Raw genomic sequence first — 18,874 nt, 5'->3', positions numbered from 1 at the left:
AGAAAATCCACAAGTTTTGGACAGAACCAAGGCCTTGCATGGTCCTCGGACTCAAGCCTATGGGGAAACCAAGTACAAAAAAGAAAAAATAACAAGTTTTGGACAGAACCAAGGCCTTGCATGGTCCTCGGACTCAAGCCTATGGGGAAACCAAGTACAGAAAAGAAAAAATAACAAGTTTTGGACAGAACCAAGGCCTTGCATGGTCCTCGGACTCAAGCCTATGGGGAAACCAAGTACAGAAAAGAAAAAATAACAAGTTTTGGACAGAACCAAGGCCTTGCATGGTCCTCGGACTCAAGCCTATGGGGAAACCAAGTACATAAAAGAAAATCCACAAGTTTTGGACAGAACCAAGGCCTTGCATGGTCCTCAGACTCAAGCCTATGGGGAAACCAAGTACAAAAAAGAAAAAATAACAAGTTTTGGACAGAACCAAGGCCTTGCATGGTCCTCGGACTCAAGCCTATGGGGAAACCAAGTACAGAAAAGAAAAATAACAAGTTTTGGACAGAACCAAGGCCTTGCATGGTCCTCGGACTCAAGCCTATGGGGAAACCAAGTACAGAAAAGAAAAAATAACAAGTTTTGGACAGAACCAAGGCCTTGCATGGTCCTCGGACTCAAGCCTATGGGGAAACCAAGTACATAAAAGAAATTTTACAAGTTTTGGACAGAACCAAGGCCTTGCATGGTCCTCGGACTCAAGCCTATGGGGAAACCAAGTACATAAAAGAAAATCCACAAGTTTTGGGCAGAACCAAGGCCTTGCATGGTCCTCGGACTCAAGCCTATGGGGAAACCAAGTACATAAAAGAAAAACTGTTACTTGAACATTAAAATCCATCCGAGGAGAACTCCCCGTTGACAGTAGGGTTGATCCCTAAAACTGCACGGATCCCCCAATCTACCCTCGGATCCCCAACACCAAAGGGATCGATGTGATATAGTGCAATATATTACCCAAAAACACAATCAAAGTCCCTTGCTACTCAGCCACCCTCTCGGACATTGATCTAGCATGCATCGCGCAGCACTCAGCGGTTATCCCGGTTAGTTCCAAGAGTTTAATTTATTAAGGCTTACCCTTGTTATACTTGATAATATTTGTGAGTTTAAACTGGTAGGAATCTGCGTTAAGGCATTTCTCTGCCCGGAATATTATTAAGGGCAAGCTTACATTTAATATTCATGCGCAAGGTAGTTGTTGCAGAGAAGAAAAGCATGTGTAAAGAAATGAACTTATCTTTTATTAAGACAAAGGAACAGTACAGTGTACAATGAAAAGCTAAAACAAGCTTACATTACAACTAACTATCCAAGTGAAAAGAAAAAAGATACAATAGAATGAAGAAAAGCCGAAGAAAAGAGGCGCAGATGAGAGGTTGGCTACTGTTCCAAGATGTCGTCTAAGGAAACTATTCCTTGACGCTTCTACATGCCCATAACTCAGGCAGCCAAAGAACCTAACTTGGGGCCTGCACCGGTGAAGAAAAGGTGCAGGGAACCTGACCTCAGGCTAACACCATCTACAGAAAAGGTGCAGGGAACCGAAAGTTGGGGAGCCCCCACAAAAATTTGCCTGCTACAAGGCAGACGGTGTTGATGGCGGAAATTCCTTCTTCTGACATACCAAAAATCTGGCATGACCAGAACCTGCTTCGGATTTTGACTAAAAGAGGGAGAAACACCCTTTCCCCTCTGTCGAATTGGAGTATTCTCTTGAATTTATGCCTCCTTTACCCATACATCACTCTTTTGAGCCTCAGGAGGACATGGCGCCTCTGTGGCGGAGAAAGTTCCTTTTCCCCAACCCTCGCCTCAAACATGATGTGCTAAGGGAGGAAACTGAAGGATTTGTGCGTAGGTAAAGCAACTTTCTCTCTTATTTATTTAAAAAGACGAGGTGGTGGCATTTAATTTACGCAGCGTCCCAAGGAACGCTACAGGCAAAATGTCTCTGGCTCGATTTCCAACGTCGTCTGCAACCCTGAGGTTAAAGGAGTCTCGAGAAGGCGCACCTCGAACACTGGGACGCCAAAAAGTACCGCGTGATCAAAGACTACGGAAATACCTCTTAATTTGTGGGCCCAGTAAATTCGCAGCCCAGGCCCGTTCAGCATATGGGCCCAGGGACAGAACCAAGGCCTTGCATGGTCCTCGGACTCAAGCCTATGGGGAAACCAAGTACAAAGAATAAACCTTACAAGTTTTGGACAGAACCAAGGCCTTGCATGGTCCTCAGACTCAAGCCTATGGGGAAACCAAGTACAAAGAATAAACCTTACAAGTTTTGGACAGAACCAAGGCCTTGCATGGTCCTCGGACTCAAGCCTATGGGGAAACCAAGTACAAAAAATAAACCTTACAAGTTTTGGACAGAACCAAGGCCTTGCATGGTCTTCGGACTCAAGCCTATGGGGAAACCAAGTACAAAAAAGAAAAAATCACAAATTTTGGACAGAACCAAGGCCTTGCATGGTCCTCGGACTCAAGCCTATGGGGAAACCGAGTAAAAAAAAAGAAAGAAATTACAAGTTTTATACAAAACCAAGGCCTTGTATGGTCCTCGGACTTAAGCCTGTGGGGAAACCAACTAAAAAAGAAAATTATTATTACAAGTTTTGGACAGAACCAAGGCCTTGTATGGTCCTCGGACCCAAGCCAATGGGAGAAACCAACTACTTGGATAAGAAGAGGTTTGAATTCCGTAAGATGGGCTACTTGATAAAAAAATGTCAGGTTACTCCGTCCATGGCTTAAACACCATAAAAGGTTAAGGCCAACAAAGGTGTAAGGACGGTGGTGGGACGCCCCAGTATTCAGTAGCCTAAGAGGGCTGTTCATTTGGCGGGTGATATGTCTTCAGATGGTTATTTCTCACACGGCATCAAGCTTTCGGTTCTCTCCTCGGCTAGCGTGGGTAAGTATTACTTTTCACTGGTCGGCCTTATTGTGCCAAGCACTTCTATTAAAGTTATGGAGTTATGGCAACATCTTTTTATTATTAAGTATCTTGGTCTTAGTCGTCATTGATTTAGATGCGATATTATTGAGCCGAGCAGCACTTGCAAATTTATAAAAACAAAGAGACAGAATATGCGAAATGAAATGACAACAATTTTTTATTAATTCGAAAAATTATTACAACGTACAAAGAGGGGCTCAAACAAGCTTATACAAAATGTGAACTGCCTAAGCAACAATAACATCCGTAGTACAGATATGTAAACAGTCAGGCGTCTTTTAAACTCGTCTTCAAAAGTCTCTTCAATCTCTGCCTCAATGCTGCTCATGTTATGATAAGAACCTTCTTTGGAAAAAGATGAAAGAGAAGGAAATAGTAAGGAAGAAATCAATGAAGAAGATGGAGGAGATGAATGAGGAAGATGGAGGACATGAGTAGAGAAGGAGGAGAAGAAGAGAGAAGAGATGAAAAGAAAGAAATGGAGCAAAAGAGGGAGAAGAGAAAGCACCAGAATGGATCTGGTGCTGGGAAGACTAGGAAAGGAAGGCGGAGAGGGCCACCAGTGAACGAAGAAAGGAAGAAGTAGAGACACTTAGTCCCTGCCTCGGTCCTGACTCCTAACACGCTGGAGCCATACTAGGTGAGCTCATAAGAGAGCGGTTGGTTATGATGATGGGAGTTCTCGACTCAATCACGCCGAAAGTTGGACGTGATGAGTCCCTGCTTCGGATTTTGGCTGAAGGGAAGGTGAGACGAATCTTAAGTCTCTGCCAGCCTTGCCCTGACCGAGCCATTTCGAGCTTTATTAGAACACGGTGCTTTGAGGAGGGGTATGGTTCCTTCATCACTCGTTATGGTAAACGCATTCTGATTGGGTGTATGACAATAGGGTTAAGTGAACGCTAAGGGAGGCTAGGGGTTTCAGATCTCAGAAGGATGAGAGGGAGTCTGCACGAAAGTGATGGCCTCCTGCTTGCCTTCTTATAGGAAGGGCAAAACGAAGGGAATTAAATTCATTCAGGTTTCCAAAAGGAATCTGAAGAATAAAGGTGTGTCCGTTCCACTTCCCCACCTCATCAGATGAGTCGCCGAACGCAAATTAGCCTCGTAAAGGGAATTCATTAAAGGAGCATATTGGACAGCCAAACGGCAGGAGTAGATTACGAACGGATTAAAGGGAATACCTGGTAAACCGGAGAGTTTCCTGGACAGGTGGAAAACCGCCCACATTAAATGCAGGGCTGAATTAAATAAAGCCATACTGAAGGCCCGGGTTTACCAAAACCCTCCTTTCCAACTAAGAAGTCGGGTAGCAGGGTTTTGAGGGGCTATTGTGGGGCCCAATAATTTAAGGGCCAGACCCAGTTGCTCTTGGAAAATCCGAAGGCCCAAGCCGAAGAGAGTTGTGGCCCAAGCTCTACAATACAGAGTACAAAACAGTTTTGGGAGGCAGCCGAGGACAGTTCAGTCCTCGGCAGATCCAGAATCCCACCGGAATAAAGGGGTAAAACTGGTATAGGAACGAATTTGTAAGGAGATCCAAAATATCTTGGGGGAAGTTATCCTTACTACCTTTCCAGATAAGACTCTGCACCTGACAGAGCTGTACTCTGCAGCCTTATCAACCATCCCCAACAATTCTGGGATTAGACTGATGGGACAAATATCAGTCTTGTAAAGATTGACCCTACACGTGGACGAAGGACAGTTAACGCAGACGAGTATAAAAGAAGAAAGTAAGTAAATCGAAAGGGGACTCCCATTCCACCTCCGAAAAAGGGAGACGATCTGGGTGAGGATATCTCAACAACACCTGAGATTACAGAAAAAAAACCCATCGTCGGGTAACCTGGGTAAGACCCTAATGGTCCTCGGATCAAGTCCGAGGAGGCCCATCCCATAGGATGCGATGCCGTAGGGCTTAAACGTTCAAGCCCAAATCCTTTCTTCTACACGAATTCCTCTAAAACCAGGACCGGGCATCGCCCCGTGACCAACGGCTAGCTTTTTAAGCCCACTCTCTACAAATCATATTGTGAGGGATCTTCCATGCGTGAGCCCAACATCCTTATTGGGCCGCCAGAGAATTGTGCCCTTACAATTTCCTATAAAAAGTTTCTAAAAATCATATCATATCATCATATACTATATAATAAAAATTGGGCTTAGAAGTTATAGTTACGCCAAGTGACTACCCTCACTAATTAGTAAATTAATTTTATATTATTTGTTAGGATATATTTCCTCAAATTAATGGATAATATTTAACAACGATTTAATGTAGGTAAAAATTTATCATTTAAATTTCAAAAAATTTAAATTCTATTTAAACTAAAAGTCTATTATAAAAAATTATATACTTAAATTCCAAACAACAACCCACATTTTCTTTCTAAAAAAAACCCCTTGTTTTGACTTCTCTGCTCCAACTAAAAGTCCATTATCAATATTTTAAGAATAACTAATTATTAAATTAATTTATACATTTAAACTTAAACAAATTTAAATTCTATCCAAACTAAAAGTCTATTATAAAAAAATTCTAAAATTAAATCTCAGACAACAACCCACATTTTCTTTCTAAAAAAAAAAAACTTTAACTTCAACTCAAACTAAAAGTCTATTATCAACATTTTAAGAATAATAAATTAATAAATTAATTTATTATTATTTGTTATGATATATTTCCTCAAATTAAGGGATAAAATTTAACAACTGTGTAATTTAAATAAAACCAAAAGTCTATCATCAAAATTTTCGAAATCCCACACAACTCACATTTTTGTTTTTGTTTTGTTTTTCCTCAAATTGCATCTTATTAAATTAATATTTTATTACGATATTAAGCTACGAGACTCTTGACTAAGAGATAAGATTTAACAATAATTTAATTTAGATAAAACTTTATCATCTAAGTTTTAGAAATTTAAATTCTACTCCAACTAATAGTCTATCAACAAAATATTCATATATATATATATATATATATATTAAGCCATGATTTTTCGATATAACCTCTCTTAACCAATAAAGTCATTCCTATAATTAAATTCCACACAATACATTCCACATTGTTGTATTTTCTTTTTTTCACTTTTTTTCCCAAGATACAATTTACGCTTATGTCTAGTAAATCCATCTTACTTATTGTTCTTTGCTTTTGAATTTGCGTGTTGAATATTATGCCAAAGAAAGTTTACTATAAAGAAGTAAAACAATTGACACCCATTTAAGTTCTTGGTTCTCTTATGTAAGTTTTTAATTTTTTTACTCTCACTAATTAGTAAGTTAATTTTATATTGTTTTTAGAATATATTTCCTCAAATTAAGGGATAATATTTACTTATAAAAAAGGGATAATATTTGTTGATGCTCATTTTGGCAGAAAAGCCCAACAATATGGGAAGAAAAGAGTTAGTAAATTGGGAGAAAAGCCATTAAGCCCGAATGGCAAGAATAATAGATCATAGGCCTAGAAAATAATAAATGGGTCTCAAAGGAAGCAAGCGGGCCTAGAGGAGTCAAGGGAAGGAAGTAGTAAACCCGTGGACATTATATGAGATAAAAAGCAAGCAATAATGGGTCAAAGAGGCCCGAAGTAATGAATTAAGTGAGTAAGGGGTTATGGAAAGCCCATGAACCCTAAAAGTGAAGGATATGAAAATTGGGCTGGGAAAACCCAAAAGACTTAGCAAAAGCCCATGGGAATGCAGAATTAGAATGGGTTGAGGATGCCCGAGGAAAGGAAATGGGCCGATGATGCCCAAGAAGGAAGAAATGGGCCAAGGAAGCCCGTAAGTAACGGAATGGGTTAAGAAAGCACGGAGAAGCATGAATGCAAGCTCAATGTTAATACTGGGCCATTGTAATTAAGTAAAAGAAAAAGCATACAATAGGCCTAAAAGAGGCCCAACAAGCACAGACTAAGCAATACCACTGCAGGAATAACAGAACGACATGGCAGAAATGCAAGCAAGTCTACAGAAGGAGTAAAGAATGGGTTGAAGATAGAAAAGCCCACAATCAGCAAGGCCCAGGCCATAAAGAAAGCAAGTCATAAAGAATGAAGGCTCAGAAACCTGTTCATGCCACAAAAGGTCAAAAATGAGCAGCAGAACGCACAGAAGACCTCTAGGCCATGGCAAACGCATGAGTAGTAGACAAGTTTTGGACACACACGGAAGTGGAGCACGCACAAGGCTCAAGCACTACCAACCTGTACCCAGCCAATATAGGAGTAGTGGGCCATGAGTCAAAGATAAGAGAGGATATGGTTTGGCGGTGGGGAGAAGGGGGAGCCTATTCTGGGGTTCCTGCTCAAACTCTTTTAGGGAAAATGTCCTATTGGGATAACATACCACCCAAAAGAGAAAAAAATGAGTTGGAAACACTAGGTGCATGCCATGAGGGATAGAGAGAGAGAGAATGCCCATCCTTATCCGGATGGGAATGCCACGGTGAACAAGCAAATAAAATAGTTTTCTTTGTTTGATAATGGGATGTGGCACGACCAGTACAGGTAAGTGGTGGTAGTTGGGCAGCTGACAGGCCAATGGATAGTTTGGAAGGACACCCACACCCAGACAAAAGTGGTTAAGGGGTAAAAGGGTAAAAACCAGTCACAGCAAGCAGAATATAAGGAGCCTCCACTGTGCATAGTAACACAACATTACAACAACCACATCACCACAACACTAGAAGAATAACATCACACAAGCAAGAACTAAAATGAAAATAGGAAAAAGCAGAGTAACAAAACCTGGAAAAGGAAAACAATGAGAAAGAAAAATAGAGAGTAGGCAAAAGCGCGATAGCAAGCATGCACCAATAGGCTAATCCCTTCTCCCCCTTTAAAAGTCTACCCTCTATTAAGGATTAAGGATTTCTTGGGCATAAGCCATTTAGGCCTATCTTCTCAAAGTAGGTAATTTCTACTACAGGACCTTCCTGTAAGGTTATCCACATTGAGGAAGTGGTTCCCTCTTTGGTCTTAGTTTCGTAATACAACTAAGCATGGCAAACTGACATTTTCTCCTTTAATCTTGTTAATCAATTATTATTATTATTATCATTTCTTCTTATAATGCGTTTTTTATTGTTGTGCTGCTCTTTTCTTTAATTGGGAATTCTTTGCTTGTTTTGACTAATAGTAAGCACTTTTCCTTTATTATTGTTATATTATGCTTGTCTGCCGTAACTCTTTTGTGACAGTTTCATCTGCCACAGACATGTGACCAATGTTTCAACAAAGGGGCTTTAGTTTGAACACAAATTGGTTCAAGGTGAGTTGCAATTAGATTGATCCTGACTCTCCTACCCAGAACTTTTGGGTCGTAGTGTGGTAGGAGGCAGCCCAGTGAAGTTGCCAATTTAAATGTGGTGGACCTTTTTGAGATTGTGAGTTGGGCTGCCTTTTTATGGGAGGGATGAATTTTTCCCCAATCAGGTATTGCCCACTTTGGGAATGGGCGCAAGGTCGATGCCATCCTCACGGATTTACTCAATCCCACATCAGGGAGTGATGCCTCTCATCCTTGCCTTATAAGTATTGAGCCCAAGGAAGGGTGTACCAATCATGTGTAGTATACCCTTCTTTAAAATTATTTTACCATTCAACTTATTTTTGCTACTGTTTATGGATCTCACTGCACTTTTTGGTATTATTCATGGGCCCCACAGTACTATTTCAACTAACTTTTACTTTTATCTACAATATTTTCAATAATAAGTTTTTAGTTTCAGTAAAATAAGCGATATCCAAATAGACCTGAAGTGTAGAAATCGAGGAGACAGAAGACGTGTGTGGTTAAGAATAAACAAGATAAAAAAAATTAAAAATAAGAAGTGATATATGTCCAATGGGGAAAATTAATAATAAAAATAATAAAAAGTTAGAAATTGTGTTGTATTGGGTAGTGTGCTTAGTCAAGGAATCAAGCCACTGCCCACCCTTTAGTAATTCTATTATAATTTTTTTTCCAGATTTTGGTTCAATTTTTTTTTTTTTGAGTTTTTCCTTTTTGCTTGAAAAACCCCTAATATATTGTTAAGTTGCTCAAATTATGGACCAAAATTTAATTTTATTGGTATAAAAAAAATTCAAGGTGGTCCCAATTTTTTTTTAAAAGTTAAATAAATATAAAATTTTAAATTATTATATATAATTTTTTTTTTTTAGGTCAAGGTGGTCCTGGGACCACCTGGCCATAAGGTGACACCGCCACTGCTTTTAAAACAAGTAAATTAACCTTGAGTTAGTCTATGTTTAGGGTTTGCTTAGAGTTCAATTTAATATTATCTAGTATATAAACGCTATATTGGATTAATGGTAAAACAAAAGCTTACTATCAAGGATGTAGCCATCAAGAGGATTTTTACCTTTTCTCTCTATCAATCTCTCAACAACTTTAACATGACATATGAAATTGCTTTACATATTAGCATATCCAATTGTTTTTTGCTTTGTTTTATATCAACAAGCAATTAAAAAGCAGTTAAATCATGTAAAATCTTGGAGCAATTATCCCTACAGACTTCTGCTAAAACCACTTTATCTTACCTAATAGCTATATCAAAATTGAACCAGAGGAAACCCAGGGGATGAGGATTCCATTAGAAATTGTATTTTAGAATAGTCTTTGTATTTTGTTCATTGTATTTTTCTCTACACGTTTTCCATGATATTTTCTTGGTTGGTAGTGATATTTTCTTAGCTAAGCTCTTGTATATATAAGAGTGCTTAGTAATGCAATTATTATTATACTCTCTCCATTTTGGACATATTCTTTCTGATTGCCAAAAGTAGACGAGTGATCAATTATGAATCCCATTGATGGAGGGGATGAAAAAGCCAAAAGGCTAGAGATAATTTCGTGTCAATTTTATGGGGCCTTTAGGACATTTTCCCTTTCACAATCTTATTCATATTCATTCAGAGTAGATCACAAGTCACAACAAACAGCTGCGTAAAGAAAGATACCATTCCTCTAGTCAAAAGTCACATTGAGCTTTGAATGGACGTTAGGTAAACCATTCTGTTGGAGATGACAGGTTCATTGATTAGAAGTATATAGGCCAAGGAGAGTTTGACCATACTATTTATTGGACATTCCGATAGTACATATAATATAGCAAGATTCATTTATTGATTTGCAATCAGGACAGATTATCTTTGTCAAATATAATCTAGCACTTAGAACCTACCTCGTTGGTAAAATATTCCAAGCAATTTTCCCCATGAGTCTTTTCAAACGCTCATTCATCTTTAACTTCAAAGAACTTCACAACTGATTGACCAAATAAGCCGGTTACACAATTTAATATCCATTTATATTGGGGGTCTAAAGAAATGAACCTGCTCTCGGAGGACAAGGACGGTGTTTTTATTTATATATTTAAAAATTTTTTTTTAAAAAAAAAAAACTTTTGTTTCAAGCCCAATTTTTTTTATTTGAGAAACACACACATATATATGGGGGAAGGGGGATGAGATAAGGGAATACACTCACACGCCAACATCAAAACTGCATGCAACATTTAGTGTCGCGGAGCAAGTAATAAACCCATTCTCAATATTACACCTTACTGATGTGGGATAACTCGACAACACTGAGTATCTTTTTTTTTTTCAAGCCCAGTTGATCCAAGGAAATTAATATTCCCTTGGAGCTGGTGGTCTCTCCGGAATTTCCATAACCATTTAGAAATTTAAATTATACCAAATTTAATAGTCTATTAAGAGCATCTCTAGCAGCTTATCTAAATTTTTGTACTGTTTAGATAATAAACAGTGACATTTAGTTTTTACCTACCTACTTTTTCAAATATACTTTCCAACAGATTATCTATCATTTTCTCCATCTCATTTAAATATTATTTCTTCATTCATTATTTATTCTTTTTTTAATCATCATTTATTCTCCCTATGTTTATTCCTAACAACTATATTTAAAAAAAAAAAAAAAAACTTCTTAAAAATTTTCAATAATCAAATTTCTCAAATGGTAATATTTCTTAAGGGATTTTTATTTTTATGAGTAATACTACAGTCACAAATTATTTACAACATTTTTATAAACTGTAGATGTGACTAACTTTTTATTGGTTTTCATCTAAACTTACCATTAACACCACTTTTTTATTTACCAATAACTACTCTCTATTCCTTTAAAATATTATTTCTTTATTCTTTTTTTAATACTTCTTAATTCATCTATATTTTTTCAAATTCCAAACAACATTTACAATTATATTTTTTTTAATGAGAAAAATTGCGTCTTTAACATTTTTTCGCAATACTTTCACAACAAAATCTTATATGGTAAGTTGTTACTAGTTCTATTTTAAATCCACCATTTAAATTATTTTTTTACTCACCAATATCAACTAATAACAATCTGTCACTTAAAATTTATTGTGAAAATATCGTAGTAATGTTACTCAATTCTGACTTCTTATTTCTTATATTATTTTTCATTTCTTTCTTTAGTTTTTTTTTTCATCCATACATTTTTTCTCCTCCACACCCGTACACCTTCCCCTATATTTATCTTCACTCTTTTTTTGACTTTTTGTTTTTTTAGTTCTTGAGCTCTAGACTCCAGAACATATCTCCACTTCTCCCTCTCTCTTTCTTTCTCTTTCTCTTACACACACACACACACACACACACACACACACACACACACAAATTTCTCTTCCTCTATCTCACACAAACAAATTCTCTCTCATACACACATAGATCACTGGCAGAGAAGTGGAGATCGGCGTTCTACACAGATCGAAATTCTACATTTTTGTTTGTTTGTTTTGGTTTGATTAGTTTTATTTTATTGTTTAGATTTCATTAGGCTTATAAGAAAGATTGTTTTTGTGTTTCAAATCTTTCGATTGGGTTTTGTGTTTTTGTTTTGATTGTGGTATGTTTTAGTTTGTAACCGTTGAGATAGAGAAGCACAAGAGAGTGAAGAACGAAAGAGAAAAGGAATGAGAGAGAAATAATTATTTTTTTATTCAACCTGGTATTATTTGAAGGGAGAATATTGTTTAGAGTTGCTACAGTATTTTCTATATCTAAAGAAGCATTGTTGCAACTTTAAAAAATATTTGGAAAAATTTTGCATTTAGAGAATCTGTTGGAGTGTGAATAGTGGGGTTTTTCTCCAAAAAATAGATATAGATAAGCTATTGGTGATGCTCTTATACCAATTAAAATATACCAAATAATACTATCAACAATTAAAATAATCGAATAGTCTATTTTATATTAATAAATTGGTATAATAATTAATAAAGTGAAAACTGAGAATGTTAAGATGAGAGAGAGAGAGAGAGAGAGATGATACATGTTGCAACCATGGGCCAAGCCATCAAAGAGAGCAGAGTTACTGTGACTGCAAAGCTGAGGAAAGTAGAGCTACTAGAACAATAGAGAAGAACTCAAGAATTGGTTGAACAAGTTAAGAATCTAAATGATTAGAGGTTTTTATTCATCATTTTTGAATGAGCTTTTTGTTGAATATATTGTTCATTTTTTGTTGTTTGACCTATTTTTATTGTTATTTTGTGGAATTTTTTTTTTCATTTTTTTTAATTGTTTGTATTTTTTTTAGAGTTAATAGATTATGTTTAGCCAATATTATTTTTGTCAAACCCAAATTTTAGAGATTCTCAAGATAAGGTGTTCAATTTTTTTAAAGGTAGACAAAACAAATTAAGTTAAAAATAATTATATACACTGATAGGCCAAAAATGTATTGACCCCTTTTGACAAATTAATTAATTAATTACCCAAGTGAATTAATTAAGTCAATTTAACATGCAATAGCGTGATAGCACAAACAAATTACCAAATAAGTTAAATGCAACGGAAAATAAATTTGACACAAGTGATTTGTTTGCGAATGGGGAAAACCACCAAGGCAAAACCCCACCAGGTAAATTTAAGGTCACCACTCCCGAGAATCCACTATTATCAAAACAAGTAGTTACAAGTAAAAGGAATCACAGTACCTAATACCAACCTACAGTTGAACCCTTACCCCAATACCCAATTGGACTTGTAATGTAGCAGCAATCTCTCCGTTCAATGCACGACGTTCAATGCACGACTTCCAGTACGTGACTAACCAATGATGCACGAATCCTAGTATGTGACTAACAATCCAACTTGAGGAAGATGTTGGCTGCAAAGTTCTTCAGTTCATCCAACAATGAAGATCAGGAAGTTCCTTGGTTACAAAACCTTTGGCATAAAGACGCAGTAGCTTCTACAGAGAATATGATGAACTAGGGCAATTTCTGTCTCCAGTCACAATATGCATGTAACAACAAATTAAATAAGAGAGCATTCCCAAGGGGAATGAAATTCTACTATTTGTTCTCCCTTTCAAAGAAAACGACGAGATGAATTGATGTATTTTTTTTTTTTATTGTATTTGGATCCGTTGGGACTGACGGAGCTCGAACCCGCAGCTTCCGCCTTGACAGGGTGGTGCTCTGACCAATTGAACTACAATCCCAAGCAAATAAAGTACACATCATACATATTCTTATGATTTCATTCAAACCCTTTCTCAAGGATATGCGTGAAATCAGATCTGAAAATTCTAATTTCATAATTCTCGACAGATACAGCTTCTGTCGAGCTTCGACTGAGTTTCAACATTAAAACCTCAATAGAAAAGATTCTGTCGAGACATCTTTTAAGCTTTAATAAACAACACTTCTTTACTTGTTTCTTGGTCAGACTTGCATGACTTCAATACTAAACTTGAACACTTGTTTCTTGAAGTACTAAAATTATCCTAGATCTACCCAATTACAAGTAAAATGCATTTTGTCAAAAGATTAGCCAATTTACATCACACGTATCTAACAATTCCCACATATGTCCTAACATACATAATTTTTTTGTTTTGCAAGTCAAGGTGTTCATATGAACAGTACATAAAACCACCACAGTCGGAGCCAAATGTTGGTTGCAGAGTGATATCTCTCATCTTTACTAGCTTATCTCCTTGCCTATTGCACCAATAAAACACTAATAGTTCCACGATCGATCCCAACCCCCATTCAAAAGTTCACCTTCTTTATCATCTCTGAAGAGGAAGAATAGTAAGGTGACAGATTAGAGTTTATGGATGATGGGTCCATTTGGATGGGCTTAATCGATCAAGGTAAGTGGATGGGTCTGGTATGAATGGACCGGGGTGGACGGACCAATAGGCCACGTGGCGCTGATTGATGATTATGTGGTCTCCAAGGAATCTTAAATGGAAACGACTTGCGTCTTACAATTAACTCTAACCCATAGAATCCCAACATGAATAGAATTCTAATACGAAGAGGATTCTGGAAAATAAGCCCATTCATGAGGATCTTCCCTATATGGAAAAGACTTGTCGCACAAGCATAAGAATTTAATTCTACACTACTATAAAAACCTAAAGACCCTCAGAAAACAGGTACACATAATTTACCCCTCTCCAGCATTCTAGAATTGTGAGAATAATTCTAACTTGACTTTCGGAGGGTATTTGGCCGGCACCACACCGGTGCTCTCTGTTAGGTCTTCTCTTTTTGTTGCGCAAATCTTGCTTTGAGTGTGCAAGGACTGTGTGACTCACTGGTGATTTTTCAACATCATCAGTTGGCACCATCTGTGGGAAAGACAGTGACTTGTAAGCCATACAAACGCTTCCCAGACAAAGAGTTACATGGTACTTACTCGCTCGATGGCAACCACCAACAACGTTCAGGGAGACGAGCCACGACCTACTACTCTAGAGAAACAGGTCCAAACCCTCACAGCAGCAGTGGAACGCCTCACTAGACAAAACCAAATCCTAGAGGAACAACTGCGAAGAAGAACGCGGCTATGGGAACCCAAGAGGAAGATCAAGAAGGTACCAATGTTGACCGGAGGAACCAGGAGGGGTCGGAGGGTAGTAATGCCCCGAATAGACCGGATAGACAAGACATGAGCCGTCCATCCATTACTGATACAGCCCAGCCCCACATTGTTGAGGAGATGCAGATGATGAAAGAACAGATGGAATGCATGATGAACACATTGAAGGGAAGAGTCTCTAATGATCTCGACGATTTGGTCCACAGAACAGATTCACCATTCACCATGTCCGTCAACTATTTTCCCCTTCCTCCAAAGTTTCATATGCTGTAAGTGGAAAACTATGACAGAAACAAGGACTCGCTGGATCACTTGGAGTCTTTCAAGACCCTGATGCACCTTCAGGGGATACTGGATGAGATCATGTGTAGGGTCTTCCCCACCATGCTGAGGGGCCCTGCAAGGATATGGTTCAGCAGGCTGACGCCCAACTCCATTAGTTCCTTCAAAGAGTTGAGCGCCTAATTTGCATCGCATTTCATCGGGGGACACAGGTATAAGAAGTCTACTGCATGCCTGATGAATATTAAGTAGCGGGAGGATGAGACGCTGAGGTCCTACATAACCCATTTTAATAAGGAAGCACTCTCGATCTATGAAGCCGACGACAAGATCCTCGTAGCAGCCTTTATGAACGGATTACGAAAGGGTAAATTTTTATTCTCCTTATACAAGAATGACTCAAAAATCATGTCAGATGTACTTTACAGGGCCACCAAGTACATGAATGCTGAAGATGCACTGCTGACACGCAAAGAAAGACCCAAAGAAGAGAGAGAGGCAGGAGGAACCCCAGCAGGATAGGGACAAGAAGATGGCTAGAACAGGAGATAAAAGAGACGATCGACGATCCAGGCCCCCGATAGGGAGGTTTACAAACTTCACCCCCTTGAATACCCTGATTGATCAGGTTCTGATGCAGATCAAAGATGAAAGAGCCTTAACTTTCCTCGGCAAATTGAAGGGCGATCCCAGCAAGAGGCCTAGGGATAAATATTGCCGCTTCCACCGAGACCACAACCACGATACGTCTAATTGTTATGACTTGAAGCAACAGATAGAAGCCCTCATTCGTCAAGGAAAGCTGCAGAAATTCGTTGGCAAGGAAGGAACGGAGCAAAATCAAGGTGCACCAGTCCGAAGAGAAAACGAGCGACCCAGGCCACCTATAGGAGATATAAGGATGATCACGGGGGGCAGCATTTCCAGTTCCTCTAAGAAGGAGTGAAAGGCGTACCTACGGATGGTTCAGAATATTCAACTAATAGGGTACGCCCCAAAGATGGCACGGGTTGACAATCCCGTCATTGGGTTCACAGAGGAAGATGCTCGACGTTTCCACCACCCACACAATGATGCACTCGTGGTCAGTATACGAGTAGGTGACTACAATACCTACAGGGTGCTAATAGACAACGGAAGCTCCACTGATATTTTGTATTATCCGACCTTTCAGCAAATGAGAATAGAAAAGGAACGGTTGATCCTAACCAACGCCCCGCTCGTAGGTTTTGGAGGAACACGGGTGTACCTACTAGGTGCGGTCACCCTACCAGTGACAGTCGGAGTACCCTCAGCAGATCATGAGGGACGTAACCTTCGTGGTCATTGATTGCCCGTCTGCATACAACGCTATATTGGGGCGTCCTACTTTGAATTTATGGAAGGTTGTAACATCAACCTACCATCTGATGATCAAGTTCCACACTGAGTATGGGGTAGGAGAGGTGAGAGGCGATCAGGTAGCAGCACGTGAATTCTACATTGTGATGCTAGAAATGGATGACCATCAGCAAACCATGTGCATAGAAGAACAACGAGCGATAGAGCTTGTAGAAAAACTAATGGAAGTAACCCTTGATGACTCCAGACCTAAGCGAACGACTAGAGTGGGCATGCTAGCAAGTCAGTCGGTTCATAACGAGCTCATGACGTTTCTAAGGGAGAATTAGGTCGTATTCGCCTGGAGTCACGAGGACATGCCAGGAATTGACGCTTCAGTCATAGTCCACAGATTGAATGTGTCACCCTCATCCCCTCCCGTTCGACAGAAGAAGCGCGTGTTCGCTCAAGAGTGAGACAAAGCGATAGCGGAGGAGGTTCGGAAGTTGCTAAAAGTAGATTTCATCCGAGAAGTATACTACCCGGACTGGTTGGCAAACGTGATTATGGTAAAAAAGGCCAGTGGAAAGTGGAGGATGTGCGTGGACTTCACGGACCTCAATAGAGCCTTCCCCAAGGACAGTTACCCGCTTCCACGAATAGATACCTTGGTAGATTCGACCGTGAGACATCAACTACTGAGCTTCATGGACGCGTTCTCTAAATATAACCAGATCAGAATGAATGAGGTTGATCAAGAAAAGACTTCCTTTGTTATAAGCCAAGGACTCTTCTGCTACAAAGTGATGCCATTTAGGCTTAAGAACGCCGGGGCGACATACCAAAGATTAATGAACACGATGTTTGCACAACAGATCGGGAGGAATGTTGAAGTTTATGTAGATGACATGCTAGTGAAAAGCTTTAGAGAAGACGAACACTTGAGCGACCCCCAAGAGACCTTTGACACCCTTCAGACGTACAATATGAAGTTGAATCCAAGCAAATGTGTATTCGGGGTTACAGCGGGAAAATTCTTAGGATTCATGGTATCCCAAAGGGGTATCAAAGTCAACCCAGAGAAAATTCGAGCTATAATGGATTTAGCCCCACCAAAGAAGGTCAAGGAGGTGCAGAGCCTAAACGGTAAGATAGCGGCATTGAATAGGTTTGTTTCAAGGGCGACAGATAAATGCCTCCCTTTCTTTTGCATATTGAAGAGATCGTTTGAATGGACAGATGAATGCCAGCAGGCGTTCGAGAATCTTAAGTTGTATCTTTCGACTCCTCTCTTACTCAGTCCATCCAAACCAGGGGAAGAGCTCTATTTGTATTTAGCAGTCTTGCAAGTCGCGGTCAGCGCAACTTTGGTAAGAGAAAAGGACGGGTTGCAGAAACCCGTTTACTTTACGAGTTGGGGGTTTGGAGGAGCAGAAGAAAGGTTCCTTAAATGGAAAAGCTAGCGTTTGCATTGGTAACCGCAGCATGGAAACTCAAGTCGTATTTCCAAGCCCATACTATTGTTGTCTTGATAGATAAGCCTTTGAGAAAAGCCATGAGTAGCCCTGAAGCTGTAGGACGAATGGCATTGTGGGCAGTAGAGCTGAGCAAATTTGATATACGATACCATCCGCGTACTACTATAAAGGGGCAGGTGGTAGCTGACTTCATTGCCGAATTCACACTCATGGAAGGCGAGGGGGCAGAAGTAGTTCCACAATGGAGCGTCCATACAAACGAATATCAAACAGGCAAGCTGGAGGCACCAGTGTGCTACTCCACACCCCGGAAGGAGATAAGATCGAGTGCATGATCTGTTTGGACTTTCCTATGACCAACAACGAAGCAGAATACGAAGCTTTAGTGGCAGGATTGGACCTCGCAAGAGCAGTAGGAGTTGAAAAACATGGTCGTATACTGCGACTCCCAAGTCATCACCAGTCAGGTTAATGGTGACTATGAATGCAAGAACGGAAGAATGAAGAAGTACCTCGAGGAGGTGAAGGGTTGAATCAACGGTCTACAAATCAAATTTGTCCAAATCCCAAGGGAGGAGAATGAATGCGCCGACCGCTTAGCAAAGGCCGCCTCAGGAAAATACATGCTCGTCCCCGATCAGGTACTATCCTTCATACAAACTTCTTCACTCATAGATGAAGTAATGAGTGTGCAGGAGATAGGTAACGAGAACAGCTGGACCACGCCTTTAGTCTCCTACCTAAGGGATGGTATGCTACCGGACGAGAAGGACGTCGCTAGAAAATTGAAGGTCCGAGCATCGTGATTTGTTATGATAAAAGAAGTCCTATACAAAAGAGGTTCCTCCTACTCGTACCTAAGGTGTTTGGGACCCGAGGAGGCAAACTACGTCATGAGAGAGGCCACGAGGGGAT

This window comes from Quercus lobata, chromosome 2 (assembly GCF_001633185.2).
Source record: "Quercus lobata isolate SW786 chromosome 2, ValleyOak3.0 Primary Assembly, whole genome shotgun sequence".
Classification (NCBI taxonomy): domain Eukaryota; kingdom Viridiplantae; phylum Streptophyta; class Magnoliopsida; order Fagales; family Fagaceae; genus Quercus; species Quercus lobata.
The sequence above is the reverse complement of the archived record's forward strand: the minus strand, read 5'-3'. Positions refer to the sequence as shown.